The sequence below is a fragment of the Gossypium hirsutum genome, chromosome D12 (genome assembly GCF_007990345.1).
Source record: "Gossypium hirsutum isolate 1008001.06 chromosome D12, Gossypium_hirsutum_v2.1, whole genome shotgun sequence".
In the NCBI taxonomy this organism is placed as follows: Eukaryota; Viridiplantae; Streptophyta; class Magnoliopsida; order Malvales; family Malvaceae; genus Gossypium; species Gossypium hirsutum.
In genome coordinates, this window is record NC_053448.1 from 26,945,197 (window position 1) to 26,965,863 (window position 20,667).

Consider the following 20,667-nt stretch of genomic DNA (forward strand, 5'->3'; position numbering starts at 1 on the left):
AATCAAGTAATTTGTTTTATCCATGTCCATTGAATTACTTGATTATACTAAAACACCATTGTGTTTTCCTCTCTCACACTTTAGGAAGAAGGCAATATGGATATTTAGGAGTGAGGAGACCAACCGAGGTTATGCAGTTATTGCAGGAACTGATGTAGTACGAAGCCAACATGTCCACACAACCCGAAAGCATCAATGAGAAATGCTAATTAAAAGACACACAAACACTTACACATTACTATATAGCATTAATTTACTGAAATTTCATTTAAATTCTTCAAGAATTACAATGTTTGTAGCATGGCCCAACATATTCAAAATCCTTATATTAAAAACTCATACATACATCCCAATTGTAGTAAACAAGATATGTATATTTTTAATAAGTGTAAATTGCGAATGTAAAACAAAGTAAACAACTTCAAAAAATTACAAATAGACAACACGGTCAATGTCTGGAATGTGTCCCACAACCGGGTGTGTGTCGAGTACGCCTAAGGTTCTGTCACACTCTTTGGGCTGGTAGCTCCTTTGAGACTTCGGCCTCGTCTTCATGTGCACGTCGAGGTTGATCGCTGACCTCAACTCTTTCTTCCATAGATGACTACGATCGTGTCTTAGTCACTCATAATGCATCCCTCTAATCGAGTCAGTATTTGCGAAGAAGACCTAACTCGAAAGAATAGTGATCCTAGGGGTGTTTGTGACATTATCGATAGGCCATTATATGGTGTCGCATGGGGCGAACTCGGATACAAGTTAAGAATTATCATCGATACCGGATGCGTCGGTGCAACTGGCACATAGGGCGTGTAATATGATGCGGTGGGCGGTGGTCATACGAATATATCCTAAGAGAAGGTGTCAGTGTAGGGAATGATTGAACGTGTTATGGTGCTTGTGTAAAATAAAGTGGTGATGAATGTGTTAGTGCAGGGAATGATTGTATGTGCTGTGATGCTTATGTAAAATAAACTAATGATGAATGTGTCGATGTAGTGAATGATTGCGCGTGTTGTGGTGCTTGTGGAAAATAAACTAATGTTGTATGTGTTGATGTAGGGAATGATTACGCATGTTGAGGTGCTTGTGAAAAATAAAATATTGTTGTATGTGTTGATGTAGGGAATGATTACGCATGTTGAGGTGCTTGTGAAAAATAAAATATTGTTGAATGTGTTGATGCAGGGAATGATTGCGCGTGCTGAGGTGCTTGTGAAAATTAAACCGAAGTTGAAGGTGTAGATGTGGGGAATGATTGTGTGTGCTGTGACGATGATGTAAAATAAAATGGGTGATTGACAAGAATAAATGAACCATACTATCCGGGAGGTTGCACTGCAATTAGGTCTTTGTGTACATGTGGAGCATATGTCGATCCCTCTGTGACATCTCCTCCAGACCTAGGATTGATGGGCTTTCGTCTTGACTTCCTACGGTGACGTTGCTTACTTCTTTTTGAAGCCGACAGTAGATACGGCTTCCGATGATGCCTAAACCAATCCATGTAACCCAAATATGTCGCCAACTCTGGCGTGAGAAATGGTTCACGCATTGGTAAGTAATCATACTTGTTCTGTCAAATCTCGATATACTTCTTGTAATGTTGCCCAATCTCCCTCTCATGTCAATCTTGTATAGGTTATTGAGCTTTTGAGGTTGTCGCGAAATACATTACGTATACCCGAAAAACTACATCACTCGGTCGGATTCATGCATCTCAATTGTTGCAAAAGTGACCAATGACTTTCACATGTCAAATGCTACGGTTGGCTAAAAATTCGTTCGGGACACATTCTTGAATCCTCAGATCCGCATATGGCATCCATACGAACTGTTGTATAAATTTATAAATTTCAACACATGCCTAACATTTAATTTCAAATGCCGGAATAAAAAATCGATAACTTTGAAATTCATAAACTATCCTCTTCTTCAGTTTGTTGATCCAAAGCTAGTCGGATGTCTTCGAGCTCGGTCAGTATACCGTTGTGACTTGCGGGGTCGTTCCACCTACTCAAAAAATATGTTATTTCAAAATTACAAGAATAAAAATTCCTAAACCATAACAATTTTATCAAATAAATTTTACCATATTACGGGTAGGAATTCATAAGGGACTTACACTCGAGGGCGTCGAAATGGTAGTTGATACCATGCCAACGATTAAAAAAGGAGCATGCAACCGCATATTTTAACTTTTTCCGGTATCGTCGCTTGACACATTTCTCGATACAATGTTGCCAGCATCACCGATCCCAACTAAATTGTCTCGTTTCTTTCAAGTCAGATAGTAGTAGTAGCCACCTTAAATGTACCAGATTGCGAGATTTATCTAGCATTAGAAGACCCCAGATCAACCTCAAGATGAATGCGCACAAGAATTGTTCCTTTTCAACGTCACTCACAGAGGCTTCAATATGTTAGAAGTTATCCTCCAACTATCTCATCTCGATTCGGCTACCCCTAAACTTGTTTGGCACCTTCCCTAGTAGTTGCTCGCATGTTGCGCTCCAATCGGCACTAACAACTAGCCCCGTAACGACATCCCCATCGGCCAGTAGATCGAGTTATAAACTAATGTCCTCGAGTGTAATTGTACACTCATTGCAGGGAAGATAGAATGTGTGTGTCTCCAATCTTCATCTCTCGACCAAAACACTGATGGGTGGGGGATCCAATTTAGCCCCCCTCGAGCATGCGAGGCACGTATAAAAAGTCTGCATCTCGCAAGTGTCCATGAATGACCTCTGGTACACCTTTGTTTAAGTTGTTTATGTACGTCTCCAAAGTCCGATCTTTGGGCTGAATGTATAAACATAAAAAATTAATAATCTAAACATCATAATAATTAACTATTTAAATTTAAATAATTTAATAAATTTTCTTAACATCAAATAATTAAGTGATTAAAATTAAATAATTTAATAATATTTTCTTACAATTTGTAATTGAATGTTGGAAATGTGCTTTTCATCTAAACGAATAAATTGATTTGCCATCGAAGAATGAATAAAATAAAATCAAAGGATTTAGACAAAAAAATAAAAAATTAGGAATTGGGAATTTAGAATTTAGAATAAAAAATCGAGAACAAGAAATTGAGAATCAAATTGTGAAAATTGAGAGTTGAGTTGAAAAGAATAAAAAGTTGGAGGGCTTTATATAAGGAAAATTATGGTTGTTGGAGACAGAAAATGCCACATAGGAGTGTTTTTATAAAAGAAAAGAAAACTCGTCCTACAGGGTGTGCTTTCCCTACAAGATAAGTGAAAGTGCGTAATGTAGGGTGCGTTTTATTTTCTCTCTCCAAAAACAACATAGATTAGTAAATTTTCAAAAAAAAAAAACCCTAGTTTCTCAATTTATTTTTCTTTTCAACATATTTAAATGAATTAACCTGAAACAACCGTGTTTAAATTTCAAGCCAGCTTCCTTATGTTATAGGAGGAAATATAAATTTGAAAAATATTATTTGAATTTTTATTTGATATATAAATTTTTAAAAATATTTAATATTAAATAAGCATATATCAAATCTATAAATTTGAGAAAAAAATTATTTAATTTTTAATATAAGGTATTTTATTTCTCGGTTTTCCATGAGAAAAAATATATAATAGACAGTTCACAGTTTTGGGTCGTCGTGTTTTCTTTTATTTAGAAGGACAAGATATATAAATCATTTCACATTGACTCCAAAAAGAATTTCTTATAGATTGTACTATTTGTTTAGAATTAAATTTGTTTTTTTAATCTAACGATAAGAAATTTTAGAAATTTTAATGTATTTATTAAATTAGATATATATTAATTTTAAAATAATAATATTAAATTTTTAATTTTTTTTAAAATTAATAAAAACATTTTCAATTTTAAATTTGACATATAGGTTTTTTTTTATAAATTTAAAATTTGAAAATATTGCAGGTATTTTGGAAATTGAATAAATAGATAAATGATTTCATTATTTATTTTAAAATGACTTGCATACGCCAAGTTCAAAATCATGATTCAGTTTGAAATTTTGTAGGAAGAAGGGTTTAAAGGGAAATTAAGAAATAATAATTGCAATGATATACAAGGGTCAAAAAGAAGTAAGGAATCATTATTATTTTTCTTCTCAAAGAATTCCCAAAGTAGGGAGAAGTAAAAAATGGTGAACTACTGCATCTTCTTAATCTAATATTTTGCATGTCATGTTCATATTTTGTTAACTTCCAACAACTTTTTGAGTCATTGATATCAAAAGATTCATAAAAGGGTTTCATTGCAGGATTATCTAATTAATTAGAAGCCTTGGTTGAGTTATATTCCATGCCAAGGATAGTTCATTACCACACACAATAATCTATTTACGTTCAACCAATAAAATTATGCTAGATTTGATAAATAAGTAGCTTTTCACTTCTGAAAAAGTGTTTTTTTTATTTATTGAAATTATCTTTTACTTTACAACATCATATTTAAAATAGATATTTAATGATATTAAATAATTTAAGAAAGGATTGGTCCCTTAATGAATGTCTTAAAAATTATTTTATTTTTGATGAAGCCAATAGTCAGACCGTTTTCTAAGATAGTCGTAATTAGTACGCGAGATTCTTTTCCTTCCTATCAATATCATCTTCTTCTTCTCAATTATAAATATATTTTAATTTAGTAATCTCTATTATATATACATTATTTATTGGAAAGATATAAAATTATGGGTAGTTAGTTATTTCAAATATATTAGTAAATGTATATCTAATAAACCCATAAATTTAAAAATTATCATCAGGATTACATTCCACATCTAGTTAGATTTGTAAGGTCATCGATTCATTGGTCCAATTAGTTCAATTAAAAACTTAAGAAGAAAATAAAAAAATTTAGTTCAATCGATTTTTTAATTATTTTAACCACTCTGTGCTAATTTTCGATCTAATCGATTTATAATTATTCTCTAGACTATTACTCTAATCAGTTTTATTACACCATTTTAAAATATTAAAAATTCTTATTTTATTTTTATTTATACTCTTGTTTAAACCTCTTACTGAACTGATGTTATGAATTAATCGAGTACAACTCAATTAAGAAAGCATTAAATGTCCAAATTTTTAAAACAAAAATCATATATTAAAGATATAGTAATTTAATTTATTTAAAATAATTAATAAAAAACTACTTATTTCAACTTGGATGCATAATATTCTAAGTTAACTTTGCCAATACAACAAAAATCCAATTAACAAAATAATTTACATTTTTAGTACGTTATCAGTAATTCATTTTTTAAACCATTTTTTAAATATATTTATATTATTTTTGTTACTTTCACTCGCATAGTAAATGTTAGGAGTGAGCGATTAAATGTTAGGGGTGAGCATTCGGTTGAATCGAATAATTTTTTTGAGTTAATCGAGTTAACGAATCTTATTTTATCATCCTAACTCGATTTAAAATTTTCTCGAATCGAGTCAAGTGAGATGTAATTTGAATCGAATATATTTGTTCAAGTTAAATTTTAAAAAAATAATTTTGGGTCTTTATAACCACCGCCACCCACCACAATCAAATTTACCTACCGTAATCAAATTTGCTATTAACTTTCATTCCCTCATAATTATATATTAATCTTTTACATACAAGTTAGCTTCTTTGCTTATTTAGTTGCTTCAATTATCTTCTGATTCTTGTCAACATGTATTTTGAAATTAAAAACTATATTAAATATAAAAAATATAAATTTTTTTAATAAAAGTTATTTTAAAGATAAAATGTGAAATTGATACCAACAAAAAATTTTAAACAAATATTTTATGTCATCGTTAATAATTCAATTTTAACAGAAATTGATAAAGATTCAGCATGATTAAGCAAATCAATAATATAAATAGTAGACATAAATTCGAAAAAAAAAAGTTATTAGGGTTTAGGAGGAAGTTAAAATTTTGGGGGAAAATTAAAAAGAAAAAGTTTTTAGGGTTTGGGGAAATAAAATTTTTGGAGGAAAGTAAAAGGGTTTGACTTTTGAGAGGGGTTGAGGAGAAGAGAAGTAAAATGGTTTAATATTTAGTTTATTCGAATTATTAGAATTATTCAAATTTAAAAATTTAACTTGGTTTGAACTCGAAATTTGAAAAAGAAATCGAGTCGATTCAATTAACTCAGTTAATTTGATTTGAATAATTCTAAATTCAATTTTTTTAAAATTTTTTCGAATCAAATTGAATTTTGTACTCCCCTAATAAATGTAGAATATTTTAATTATTTTATTACGTGGTAAATAGCGAATACCAATATATGTAATGTAAGCAATAGCCCGGGTGACAATGAGTTGGATCCAGTAGCTTAAATCAGAGGGCTATGATTGTTGGGCTACCCTACTAATAATGGGCTTGAAAGCCTGCCTCTTCTTTCATGAATGGAGATTACGAAGAGACACTCAGATTGTTCAGCCGAAACGCTGGAAGAGAAGAAAATAATAGGATAATAGCTTCCACATCAAATTCCGTAGCTGAAATCGATTACAAAATTCGATTCCTCAATTTTTTAGGAAGGGAAATTAAGATTAACAAACGATAACAAAAAAAAAAAAACAGAGGTGGAAAGAAATGTTTAGAAGAAGCAAATTTCTCTCTTTCCCTATGGTTATTGGAGCAGTCATGTAAGTTTCATTATCTAGCTTTCTGGCTTTCTTGGGTGTTTGTTTGTTTTTTTTTTTCAATTTATTTCTTTTATATTAGTTGGATTTCCCATATTTGTTTGCTTGTTACCCAGCTTTGAAATCTGAAAATTAGAAGAAAAAAAGCCAAAGAAATTATTTCTTAAGATAATATACTCTTTGATTTATGTATTCATAGAAATGTTCCCTTATCAAATTTAATTCAATAGAACTCATATCTCTTGTTATTTTTTCATTGGGTATTTGATTTGGAGGGTTGAAGTGTTGAATTTAAGCTGATTGGGAAAACCCATTAAAAGTTTATGTTACAATCAGGTGGGAACTTTCGAAACAATGGCAGCTAAACACGAATTCTTCCTGATAGATTACTGTTTATAAACTTTACTATATGAGGATTGTGCAACATTATCTTTGAGAAGATCAGAATCTTGTTAAATGCAAACGGATAGGTTATCTGGAATTGGTTTTATTCTTAGCTTTATGACTCTTAAATGGTATATGTAGTTCAATTCGATGCTTCCTAAAAGCTTTAAGTTCTCAATTTGCCAAATTAGCTTAATTTCTTTCGGTAGTCTTAGAGCTTTAAGGAACCAAATTTTCCAACTTTGTATTTACCTTTATTGTTGCCATGTATGATAGGCTAAGAGCTTTATAGGAGGCTTAATGCGATTTTACATGTAATTGTTTTCATTGTTAAAGTAAATGACTATTTGGATTTTGCAGAATTGGAGTTATTTCTGGGAAGGCAATATTCGGACCTCCACTTGATGATTACTGGAGAAAGAAGCTGCAAGAAGAGGCTGCTGCAAAAGAGAATGAGAACAACTCGACTTAGTTGAATATCTTTATTAAAATTTGTCTAATCTGGTGGTTTCTGAGAGCAAAAAAAAAAAGGGATCCGTTTGCCTTTGAAGATTCTTAAACTGTGTTCAAGCATTTGTTGTTGCTCGTCTTGATGTTATTCGAGCTAGAAATCATCAATGGAGGAAAAGCTGGTATGCATCAAAGCATTTTGTTCACGGTACTAGTGGTTCTAGGATGGATTCCTTCTTTATACTGCTTTTACTGTTCAGAGATGAAAAGAATAACCGACTTCGCTTACTGAACCGCACTCTGGCAAATATTCAATTGACGTGCCTGTTATGGTTTATGTTATAAATTTGTGCATATGCTTGTTTTGTTCCACTGCTTGTCTAGTTAACTACTCAAATGTCAAACTGAACCGAAAATAGAATATAAGCTGCGTTGTGGTTTGACTGGCTTAGCTGCTACACTATGCATACCGAAGGTTTGTTTCAGTAGCACAGTGAGGGAAAAGGTGTTCCCATTGAGCTTGGGTGTTGTTGCCAGTAGATGCCCAGAAAACATTGCACAAATCGACCCGAATCCTTAACACGACTCCATATATAAAATGCAGGAGAAGTTTTGAAAGAAGCGAAACTAAGATGATGTTGGTTAAATTGAGTCCGACGCAGGTGATGTCCTATATCTGCTCTTACATGATTCTCAAGAAATCTTCAAGTTTTCCTGCAAGGCAGCTGGAAAATAGGTAACATGGAGATGGTGTGGTCGGGCCTAAAAAAATACATGGAAATTATGTTAGATAAAACATAACGTGCGTTAAAGCTAGAAGCTTGATAGGTAGAAAATTTTGGGCACTAATAAAAATGTTAGCATTTTATAGGGTTTTAAAATATTTTCCTACACAAAAAATGTTAGCATTTAGAGTATGTGAGGTGCTTCTTTATTTATTTTCAAAATGCTAATCCCATCTTGTAATGCTTATTTACTCTTTTTACCAGCTTTATGTTGATTTTATCAGCAAATTTTTATTAAAAAGAATTTTATGGAGTATCTGACAAATTTTTATGAAGAGGTGAAGGTTCATGGAGACTCTTAACATAATTATGTTAAAAATGATTAGTGTGAATTTCTATTTTAAAAATATATATTAATTATTATAAAAATGATTAGTTCGATAATTTTTTTAAACAAGTAACAAAAATTAAAATTAAATCATCATATATAATTATGTTAGCCTGAAAAAGTAGTTGATAACACAATTATTAATAAAAATAACAAGAAAAATACAAATCATATGAAAATTTATCTAATTGTTTTAGTACATGTTTGTTTGGTTATTCACTCTTTAATAGTTAACATATGCTCTTTATTAGCATTTGTTGGTTTTCGATCGAGTTTATCATCTGAATTAGAATATGCATCTTTTAAGATTATCAAGATTTTTTTTCCATATATTTTTCAAAGTATGGATCATGTTAATTCTACTTATGATTCAAGTTATAAAATATGCAACATGCTAGTATGATTCAATTTCGTTTTTTTATTCTATACTAAGGTGATGTTAATATGGAAAATATTTTTTTTAGAACAACAAATGTCTTCTCAACCACATTTCAAAATCTTAAATGTCTCAAATTAAAAAATTTGTGAGCCGACTATAGTACTTATGTCTAGTACCATTCTCTCAAACGGTATCATCTCTTATGATATGATGCAAGAAAACCTTTTGTATTTATATAATTAGTATCGACCGTATAAAAAGTTGATCACACGAATATAATAAAATAAAGATTTTGTCGAAACCAATTTTTTATTTTTGAAAAAAAACAAAAATTAGTTGTCGATGAAAATTGGAGTCGCCACCAATCTTTTATTAAGGTGTGATTGGACCACCTAAAAACGACTTTGGTCTACGAGTTTTAGAAAAACGGGTTCGGGAGTCAGTTACGTACGAGGAAGGATTAGCACCCCCGTAACACCCAAAAATTGGTACCAAGTTGATTAATTAATGTCTTAATGTCGAGAGTTGAAAAATACGATCCTTAATTAAATTAAATTATTTATTAAGACGCCCTCATTTTGAAATAGAAAACATTACACCCAATACGTTAGGGCACGATATTTTATTTCTTCAAAATGAGTTTATCCAAAAAAAAATCGTGTGATAAAATTTAAGAAAATACTTAATTGTTTAAAATTTATGAAGAAAACACCACCCAATACGTTAGGGCACGATTTCTTAAAATCTCAAACATTCAATATTTCCTTTATTTTTGTTTTTAAAGAAAATCTTTGTCTCGAGAAATCAATGTGTCACATCCAATACGTTAGGACACAACATATTGAATTCCCGATGACAAGTTTTATTTTATTTGATAAAAAAAACAATCCTCGATTGTTAGATTTTACGAAAAATTGGAACCCAATACGTTAGGGCTCAACTTTCTTGAAAATCCTAAATACGAGCATTATCTTTATTTTGAACATTTTCAATTTTTAAAATCAAGTAAAGAAATGATGGATTGTTATATCGAATGCATGAATAAATGCCTCAAATATTAATAATACATACAACAATTGTATAGAAATAATATAAATAAATAAATAAATAAGCGAAATTAATATACATAATAAAAATAATCACATGCAAAATATCAAATAAATGGTCAAAATAAAAAATATTCTTTTTAACATATAAACGAAAACATGAATTAATAATCAAATGAAGAAAATAAACAAAATATAAAGAATAAAAGGCACATAATATATGCATTGAAATTAAAAGACGTACACATAATTTACATATGAAATCTTGGGCTACGAAACTTATACATATATAATACATGATGCATTTATGAAAATAAAGGAAAAAAAAATATAAATGATAAAGTATATGAAAAAATACATACATTTGTATTTTAAAAATAAATATATTCATATATATAAAAAAAATTGGTTAAAAATATTAATACATATATAAAAATAAATATATACTTATAGATTATAAAAAATAATTACATATAAAAAAATACATTATATTAAAAAATAAATATGCGTATGTATATATAAATATGTAAAAAAAACTATATATATCTACCTAGTTTAAAAAAAATTAAATATGAAAAATAAAAAATAAAAAAATAATTAATAAAAAAAGAAAACAAAAAAAACTAATTTGAACTGTAAATAAAAAATCTGGGGCAAATCTGCAAATAATCAAAGTCTGGAGGACGAAATTGAACGCGCGAATTATATAGAGGGGCTGGAAGGGAAATTTTCCCTTCTCCTCTAAACGACGTCGTTCCAATTAGGACGAAATTGAAAACGATAATAAATTAAAGGCAAATTAAAAAAACTTAATTGCAAAAACATTAAAAGGCGGAGGGGTTAAAAGCGCAATTTACCCCTCCGCTCAAAAACACGCGGATCCTAGGCCGGGTCGGGTCGGATTCGGGTCATCCCAAGTTCAAAACGACGTAGTTTTGAAGAGGCTATTTAAGCCAAATAATCCTTCAAAAAATCATTTTAAACCCTTTTTTAAAAAAAACAAAAAAAACCTCTGAAAAGCTCTCCCCTCCCCTGCTCGGCTGGTCATCGGCCGATCATCGGCCATCGCGCCGGCCGCCGATCTCTGGCATCGACACCGTCGTATGCAGTGGCCGGAAAAAAGAAAATATCCTTTTCAACCCTTCGAATCCCCTAAGCCCAAATTTGGGTTCAAACCTTCAAAAAAATCAATTGAAAATGCGAAAAGAGTCCCAAAACCTTTCCGTTTCTGGCCACCGATCCTCGGGGGTGGATCCCTCAATCGTCCATGGTGGTTCTGACTCGAACGAAGGTATTTTCTTTCCTTTTTATTTTTATATTATTCGTTTATAAAAATAAAAATATAACAAAAATAAATAAATAAATATGGTAAATATCCACCTTTTCGATCGATTTGCCCTCTGTATTTGAACTCTGTTTTTTGATTGTGAAAGTAGCTGTTTTTCTTTTTATTGATCTCGAAAATCCGATCCTTTTTACAGTAAATCAATGGCTTTTTATAGCCATTTAGAAATAAAACAATATAGAAACGAATCTCCTCTATTTGATTCGAAATCTTTGATTTCATTTCCTTTTTGGTTGTTTCTTGCAGGTGAAGGCGCGGGGATTCAGGCTTGGTTGTGACGCAAACAGGCTAGGTGGCTGCGGCGCGGATGATTAGAAACCCTAGGGTTTCTGACGTTTTTTGGGCCACTATTTTATCTTATTAATTGGGCTACTTCAATTAAGGTCTTTTAGACCCGGGTAAAATTTGGCATGTACAGATTTAACCCAAAATATTATACTTAAATTATACTAGTTTTCCTATTTTAGCACCTCATTTTTTTTTCTCTCAACCTAAACTACACTTTAAAACTTGTTTTACCCAAAAAGTTGACTATTATTTTAAAAAAAATCCACCAATCAAGGATTGCCATGTGTGATATTTTTATTCATTTTTACAAAATATTATTTAAATTGCCAAAATTCCATTAGAAATAATTTTGAAAATTAAAATGTTTTTATAAGTTACAAAAGTTACTGTCCAAAAAGAAAAAACATTCTCTGAGGTCGAGGTTAGGGTTCTTGTTTCAGATGACATTGCAAGTTGGAGATGCCTATAGGAAGCTCAAAATCTTATGGTGGGGGATTGAGTGAGCCGATTTGTATTTCAAATACCTTGGAGCAAAGGTAAGAAATTAAATGCGTGATCAAAGTATAAGGAGGTATTTTTTTGGAAGGGGGACTTTGATCAATACCATAATTTGAAAGAAATTAATCTCACTCTCATTAAAGCTATGGGTTATCAGGTTATAGATTTAATTTCCAATTTGATACTTTATGTACTTGATTATTGAACCTTTTTATTTTATTTTATTTTATTTTACTTGATGACTAAAATTTTTTATTAGTTGTTTGTACTTTATTATTATCAGATTGTCGTTGATTGATATGAGTGAAATACAGTTTTGATGGAAGTATGATTTAACAAATATATGGTAGGTTGTAGGGTGGGTGCAAATTTTTTGAATGGATCAGAAATTATGAAGGGAATGGGAATGGGAATGTTGATGATTATATTGGATGAAGGAACTTTGTCACTTGAGTTTCTAAACCTCATGTTTGAATAGCTTGTACATGCTTCTCTTAACACCAATAACTAGGAGCACACTTTTCCATGAGCAGTATATGTTAGGTTTCTTCCCATGAAAAACGACATGGAACTTCTCTATTTTCTTTTCTTTTTTTGTAGATTCATATTCTTAAATATCTATAAGAGATGATGAAGACTTAAAAGCTTAAACTTTTTGGAAAGAAAAAGTAAGAAACGATCAAACAATGGATGCCATGGGGAAAACAAGACTATTATTATAGTTGGGTAGGAGATAGGAGTGGTCAAACAATCGATTCAGTTAATAATCGAACCGAACTAGTATAAATCGAATTAATCGAATTTTTTAATTCTTTAATCGTTAATCAAATCAAGATTTTTTTTAAAAATTAAGCAAATCAAAATATTTCGGTTAATTCAGTTGGTTAATTGAATTAACCAAAATTTATATTTTCTTGTTTTTTTTTAAAACAAGTATAAAACATATCAAAAAAATTGATAATGTTTATTTGACCGAATTAACTGAATTATAAGTCTTGAAACACTATATAATTAAAAACACTACATGAGTTTTGAAATTAACACATAATTAAAATGTAATAGTTTTTTATATTTTCCATTTACATCTATTTCTTCTCTCCAAAAGATCTCCATTTGCATTATACTTACAAAATATTTGCAAAAAATGAGCATATAATAATATATGCATTTCAAAAAATAAAATAATATAAACAAATGAATCGATTGCAAGTTAACAAGAATGAGAGAGCAAGCATACCCTTCAACTCATGAAAGCTCATGACTTTAGGGTACGCTCTGATGCATTCCAAGAAAAGTCTAAAATTGAAATGATTAAATAAGTTAATTTAAAAGTGATTGAAACTATTAAATTAAAAAAATATACCATTTTCAGTATTGTCAAGCTTTTGGAGTTGTTCCTCAATTTTCTTGATGTCTTTTTTTATGATGATTTTCGAATCCACTTTTTTATGATGTCTTTTTTGTTGTGGTTCACTGAGAGAAACATGTGCTACCACACTCGATTGGCTATAAGCACTATGAAGTAGAGGCTTATACTCATCAAACAATTTATACAAAGCTTCTTTCAACTTTTGCATCATTTCACAAGCTTTTTTAGCATTAAACATTTCACTTAGTGCAAATTCAAAATACTTCAATTTTCGTCTAGGATCTAAAATACAAGAAACAAACACAAGTAAATTCATCTTATCAATATCACCCCAATACTTATCATACTTGTGTTTCATATTCATGGTCATAACACTAAATTCAACATCAAAATTTGACTAAACATCTCGTAAAAGGATATCAATTTTAGAAAGCTCATCAAAAAATTATTGGATGTGACATATGAAGTGTTGAAAACACGCAAAGTGACTTCATAAAGTTGTTCCAAGAAATCCCTCAAGTTTCTAACACTATCCCAATCATCCGCTCTAGGCCAACCATCCCCCTTTCAAGTTCAGCTCTAAAGTTTGTATCTTGCTATTCAAATCTCTCAAAACTCTGAGCAGTGTCTAAAATTAAGTAGGCTGAGTTCCACCTAGTACAAACATCAAGACACAACATCTTCCTGCACTCTATCTTTTCCACCATAACACGCTCCTTAAACTTTTGTAATCTAGCTGGAGATTGCCTCACATATCTAATAGCCCCCTTAACACGTTCAACATATTTATTCATTTACTTTAAGCCTTCAACAAAAATCAACTTCACAATGTGTGTCATGCATCTCATGTGAAGATATTTACCATTTTGAACTAAACCCCGTTGAGGGCTAAATTTCTTTCTCAAATAACCAATAGCACCATCATTTGAACTTGTCCCTAGCGAATACCTTCCCATAATGACCAGATACAAAGACATCTATTGCGAGTTGAAATCATGACAAGTTGAAATCTTTGCTATTTTACATCTATGGTACGAAGAATGACATGATTTCTACTTGTCCCTAGCGAATACCTTCTGAGAATGTCATTCTTCATACCATAGATGTCACCTCTGACTCTGAAATCATGCCATACTTTTCGCATCTTTGATAAATTACTCACATTCTTCTTTCTGCACTTTCGTGATTCCTTAACCATACCCATTCTAGAGGTTCATACAAATAAAATACTATTATTCTTACATACATACTCTAAGCAATTATATCATCAAAATCCATGAATGATTTTGTACTTAGATAGAAGATACATTCTTTAATTATACAATTTGATCCTTTCTGAAGAATACCCTTTTTCTTTTAATAATTAGAGACAGATAACCTTATTCAATTTACCAGACATATCCCTTACTCATATTTGTTCTTTAAGTCTAATTAACCCATACTTCAATTTTGCCACATGCTTTAGCGTATTCTAGTTTCTCTGTTCTTGTCTTAAGACCATGTAGGATACGCCATAATATTCCATACGAAGCTCGCCACAAAGGAAGCTCATTAGAATATCACATCTAAGGTGTAACATGATACGCCACAAGGAGTTTTCTTTCTGAGCTCATTTCAACTATCGTTCCTTCAGAGTTCGTCGCGGATACCATTTCTTTCTCTCAGGGTCTGCCACAAACGCATTTCCTTCAAATGGTTGCCACAAGGGCCATTCTTTAGAGTGCGCCACAAAGGCATTCCCTTCATATATCTCTACAAAAGCTTTTGTTTCATAGATCGCCACAAAGGCTTCCTTTTCATAGATCGCCACAAAGACTTCTTTTTTATAAATAACCATAAAGTATTCCTTTTCATAGATCGCCAAAATGCTTCTTTTTTCTGGCGTGTTCACGATAAGGATTCACCTAGACTCACATTTCGTGAAGATTATCCCTCATCATCCTGGGTCACGTAGAGAACCCCATTTGGGTAATCACCTTCTTTTACTTCTTTTCCATATAATGCCATAGCCCAACTATGGTATTACACAATATAATGCCATGGTCATGGAATTTTCCTTTCAGAAATCGTGTTTAAAGTCCCAACGGAACCCTTTTTTTACTCCACCGCGATGAACAGACACAAACTCATGTAATAGACCTTTCATGCATTATCACCAAACTTAACATATTTCTCAAACATGCTCTTACAATGATATTCTTGATTTCAGATTTCTTATTGCATACTCTATACTTGTTAGATTCATACAACCTATACATGCAAATCTTATCCAACATTCATATATCAACATACTCATCGTACCATCCTTTTCTAATGTTAGTTCATAGTTCATACGATTCTTCACATAAGTATCTAGACTAAACCAGCTTACATACATATGAGTTAGCTTAGAGACTCACCTTACACCCACGAATAGTAGCTTGATCTCCAGATCTGAACACCCATAACGAAATCTCAACAATTTATTGCTTATAAGACATAAAGATACCATTAAAACTCATTCATATAACTTTTATCATCATCTAAAACCTAGATAACCTTCATGCAACACCTTACTTCCTCATCTTACTATTTACACACATAAAATAGACTTACTCTTACAAAAGTTAACATGCAAGTCCATAATACTTACCTAGAATATGAAACAACCTTCTACATGAAGTCTGATTCTTAGTTTCAGCTTAGCAATAAAGATCCTCGATCAGCTTTAAAACAAGTCAACAATGGTGTTTTTTTAAAATAGAAGGAAGAAGATAACTCCATATTTCTTATAAAGGTTACATCAATATATATATGTAAAACTTATGATCTCATAGTGAAACTTGACACGTGTCACCAACTTTTAAAATTGTCCTTATTAGTGGCTTACAGTTGTAGAGAAACGTATATAAGAATCTAAAATCTTTACGTATCCTTAATTTATCCCTTAGGGCCAGTTCTTCTGGCTAGTTGAAAAGCACTTTTACACCCAAAAGTGCTTTTGGGTGAAAAGTAATGAAGAACAAAGTTCATTTGGGGCCAGTAGACTAAATTTTCTAAAGTATTTTTGGCTAGATGAAAAAGCAGAAATTTTCTGCTTTTCCGGCCAAAAAGTGCTTCTAACCTGCTCTTTTACTTTTTTAGCCTATTACACACAAACTGGTTCTTTGCTCTCATCTCTTCTCTCATCGTTGCTTCTTTGTTCCTCTGCTGCTTCATTAATCCTCTGCTGGTGCTGGTTCTTTGTTCCTCTGTTGGTTATTTCTTCATCTGCTGGTGCATTGTTCTTTTTCTCCACCACCGGTGAGTTTATCTTTTTTTTCATAGGATGAGTTTTGTTGCCTGAACTTTTATGCATGATGAAACAGATGGTATTGGCTGCTAAGATAATGGACAAAATAAATGATGTTAGCATAGGGTTTCTGGAATCAAAACCCAAACCGAATTTCATCCCTTTCTTTGTTTTGGCATGCTTTATTTATTTGGGGGGTTGTAATCCATGCATTCATCCTAACAAAAAAAACATTGTCATGTGTCGTTTGTTGGGATGATTCTATCGTCTGCTCTTACATGATGTTCACCAAGCCCAAACCCCTATCTTTGTCTCAATCTTTGAACATTTACAATGTATATTCATTCAGCTCACGAGTTGTTTGGTTTTTAAACCTTTCACACTTTCAAAATATCTGTACACTATCTCAAATAAGAGGCACCAGCTTAAAAGAAGAAATATTAATTAACCGATATTTTTACAAATTCACTGAAGAATGAAAACGTTCAACTAGTAAATTGCAAGACAAAATATTAATTAACCGAAATTTTTACAAATTCACTGAAGACAAACATATTCCACAAATTTAAAAGAAAAACATATAATGAAAAAGTTGGATTTGAGGGGAAGTTTAAAAAGTCAAATCCATTTCAAGGTCAGCTTATCATAAAGAAAAGTTGATAAGTTGGCTTGCAAGGTGGAAAGTTATAAATGGTTTTAAATTGACAATGCATGGATAGAAACAATGTGGCAAGAACCTAAGCAAGGTGGTAGCTTGCTGAAAGTATGGCAGTAAGATTAAGCCTCTAAGTCGGTTTATATAGCCTATATACATACACGTTTAGATGTGTAGTGTGTATAAGTGAGGAAAGAAAAAAGAAGTATAAGTGAGAAATAGATATTGAGTGTTGAGAAGCATAAGAAATATTAGGCATGAGAGTGAAAACTAGCAGCAGCTAGGAATTGTGAAAATACAAAATATCAGTTTTGGATTAAATAGCGATGTGAAGAGCAACAAGAACGGAAAAAAAAAATACTTACCTTTTTCTGCATATACTCTATTTCAGCAAACAACAGCTCATTCTGGTAGAGTTTAGAGGGGAATAAATTAAAGGAGAAGGAAAATTTTCAGAAACATTTGGAAAACAAATTGAGTACTAATTGCAAGCTCCATTACAAGCCTGCATTTTGACTTTCTACTAGTATTTCTCACAAATAACCTGCAAATTTAAAACAGAATAACACATAGAATTAAACTGAGAAATTCAATTCATCATCAATTAATTTATATGTTAGAGCAGAAAATGAACAGCCATTAAGACTTAAATAATCCCATGAGAAACAGGCAAAAAGACAAAAAGATATTTTCCTTTTAGAACTTGACCATTACCAATTCTTCTTTTAAACCAAAACACAAAAACTAAAGAACAACAATCTATCTTAAGTTTAAATACAGATAATAAACAAATATCTTAAGTAGACATATCCTACATCTTTGTTCTTTTCATTACCAAACATTTAACATTCATGCCAATCTCCCCTTTGTTTAGCAGTACTAGCAAGCATTCTCATGTTTATCACTAATATATATAATACATGGGATCATGGAAGATTATTCATTGTCCAATTAAGTGCTAAGCAGCCAAGCAACAGATATTAAAGCAGAGCAGCAAGCCATAAATAGATAAATCCAACTTTTCTTTTCAGTTTTCACTTCTCTATTTCTATATATTAATAAATTCCACAAACATACACATGAAAAATCTTGGAAAGTTAAAAGAGGAAAGAGCAAACTAGGGTTTGGGCAAGCAATCTGAAGAGACATTTGGGAAGCAATTAGGTAAAAGAAGGGGGAAAAAAGAAAAAGAAGAATAAAGCAACAGATGGGGGGAGAAAATATCGAAGAGAATAAAAGAATGACAGAGGAGGCGTGGGAGAAGAAAAGAATGTAAAATGTCTTTACAGAAAAAGAGACTATTTTTAATTAAATAAATATTAATTACATAAATATTAATTAAAAACTTTGTAAAATTACAGAAAAGAATGTAAAAGAATGTAAAATTTTGTTAGTAGCAATAATAATAATTAATAATCATCATAAAGGGACCATTTTTAATTACATAAATATTAATTACATAAATATTAATTAAAAACTTTGTAAAATTAAAGAAAAGAATGTAAAATTTTGTCAGTAGCAATAATAATAATTAATAATCATCGGACTTTTTTTAATTACATAAATATTAATTACATAAATATTAATTAAAAACTTTGTAAAATTATAGAAAATAATGTAAAAGAATGTAAAATTTTTTCAGTAGCAATAATAATAATTAATAATCATCTTAAAGGGACTATTTTTAATTACATAAATATTAATTAAAAAATTTGTGCCTGTAAATGTTCATCAAGAGTAATTTTAGCCCTTAATTCTCGTGATTTTTTTTTATTTTTTAATGATGGTAATGATAAAGTTATATCATTTTACCATGTTAATCAATTTTTTGGATTACTTCATTATTATCATTATTACTGTTATTTGTTCATGTATATAGTTAAAATTTTGATACACATGTAAACATATATACTTATGTGATATTTTATTTTCTTGATTGCTTTACTGGCTGAAACGAATCTGTTCGTATACACAATAGATGAGTACTTTGGTGGTTGAAGTTAGTGATGAAAAAGTAAAAGCAATGTGGGATAAGAGATTGACAAAAATATTTTGTGATATTTGTATTAAAGAGATATTGAAAGGCAATAGGCCTGGTACTCATTTCACAAGAGATGGATGGTTGAAAATAATGACCAACTTTGAGAAAGAAACGGGCAAGGATTTTTCACAAAGACAACTTAAAAATAGGTGGGATGCCCTAAAAAAATGGAAAGCTTGGAAGAAACTTAAAGGCGAAGATACTGGTTTAGGGTGGAATCCTATAAAAAGAACCGTTGATGCATCGGATGAATGATGGGAGAGTAGGCTCCAGGTACATTAATAATTCTAAATATTTTTTATTTTATTTCTTATTTATGATGTTATTGATAATTACTGTTATTAAACTATCATTTTATATGTAGGTTGTGCCTGAAGCTAAAAAATTTAGAACATTGGGCATTGATCCTGAATTTGAAGGGAAGTTGGACCAAATGTTCATGGGGATAGTTGCAACATGTGATAAAGCATGAGCACCTTCTTTCGGTACACTCCCTAGTGATTTTTTTGATGATGTTAACAACGAAATACCTAAAGAGAATGAAGAAGAAAATATGAGAAATGATGTTCACATTTTAAATGATGTTCACATTTCAAATGATGTTCAAATTGATGGAAACAGTAAAAAAAGAAAAAACCCTGAGATGTCAAGTTCACATTTTAAAACTAGAAGAAAGAAATCCTCAAAGCAAATTGGAGGGGCTACAAGATTGTCCAGTCAAATAGAAAAATTATGCAATGCAGCTGACAGTATGAGTCAAGCCACATCTAGTTTGACTCCTGTTATGGATCCATTTGGTATTCCACAAGCAGTCAAAATGCTTGACAGCATGTCGGAAGAAGTTCCAGAAGCTTTTCGCACTTAGATTTTTGCTCAATAAGGACAAGAGAATTATGTTTTTATCAAATAATTCCAAGATTAGAGCTTTTTGGCTTAAGACGGAAATGGAGGGTAGTTGAAAATTTTCTGATCTTTTAGGGTTCAAAGATATCTATTATGTGACTAAACAACAATGCTAAACTAGTTTTATCAACAATTATTTATGTTTGGTTTTTGGATATTGAGTTTATGTTCTACTTATTTATGTGTAATCTAGTTTTATTAAAAGTTGTTTATGTTTGGTCTTTCTTCATTGAATTTATATTCTACTTATTTTTTACTAAATTAGTTTTATCA

At 30.9% G+C, this 20,667-nt stretch overlaps 3 long non-coding RNA genes across 4 annotated transcripts; 2 read left to right on the plus strand and 1 right to left on the minus strand.

Moving 5' to 3' along the window:
- Window positions 1-6,421: 6,421 nt before the first annotated feature.
- LOC121224500 (uncharacterized) lies at window positions 6,422-7,937 on the plus strand. Its single transcript, XR_005922131.1, has 2 exons — window positions 6,422-6,655; window positions 7,397-7,937. It is a non-coding gene; the product is annotated as an uncharacterized lncRNA (long non-coding RNA).
- Window positions 7,938-16,031: 8,094 nt separating this feature from the next.
- LOC121224501 (uncharacterized) lies at window positions 16,032-20,628 on the plus strand. Of its 2 annotated transcripts, none has more exons than XR_005922132.1 (3): window positions 16,032-16,806; window positions 19,429-19,764; window positions 19,856-20,628. It is a non-coding gene; the product is annotated as an uncharacterized lncRNA (long non-coding RNA). The 2 variants fall into 2 exon arrangements; XR_005922133.1 differs by having other exon boundaries at window positions 16,040-16,806; window positions 19,523-19,764.
- Window positions 16,603-18,834, minus strand: LOC107945345 (uncharacterized). The gene is made up of 2 exons (XR_001696516.2): window positions 18,528-18,834; window positions 16,603-17,994 (listed from the first exon to the last, which is right to left on the minus strand). It is a non-coding gene; the product is annotated as an uncharacterized lncRNA (long non-coding RNA).
- Window positions 20,629-20,667: the final 39 nt, after the last annotated feature.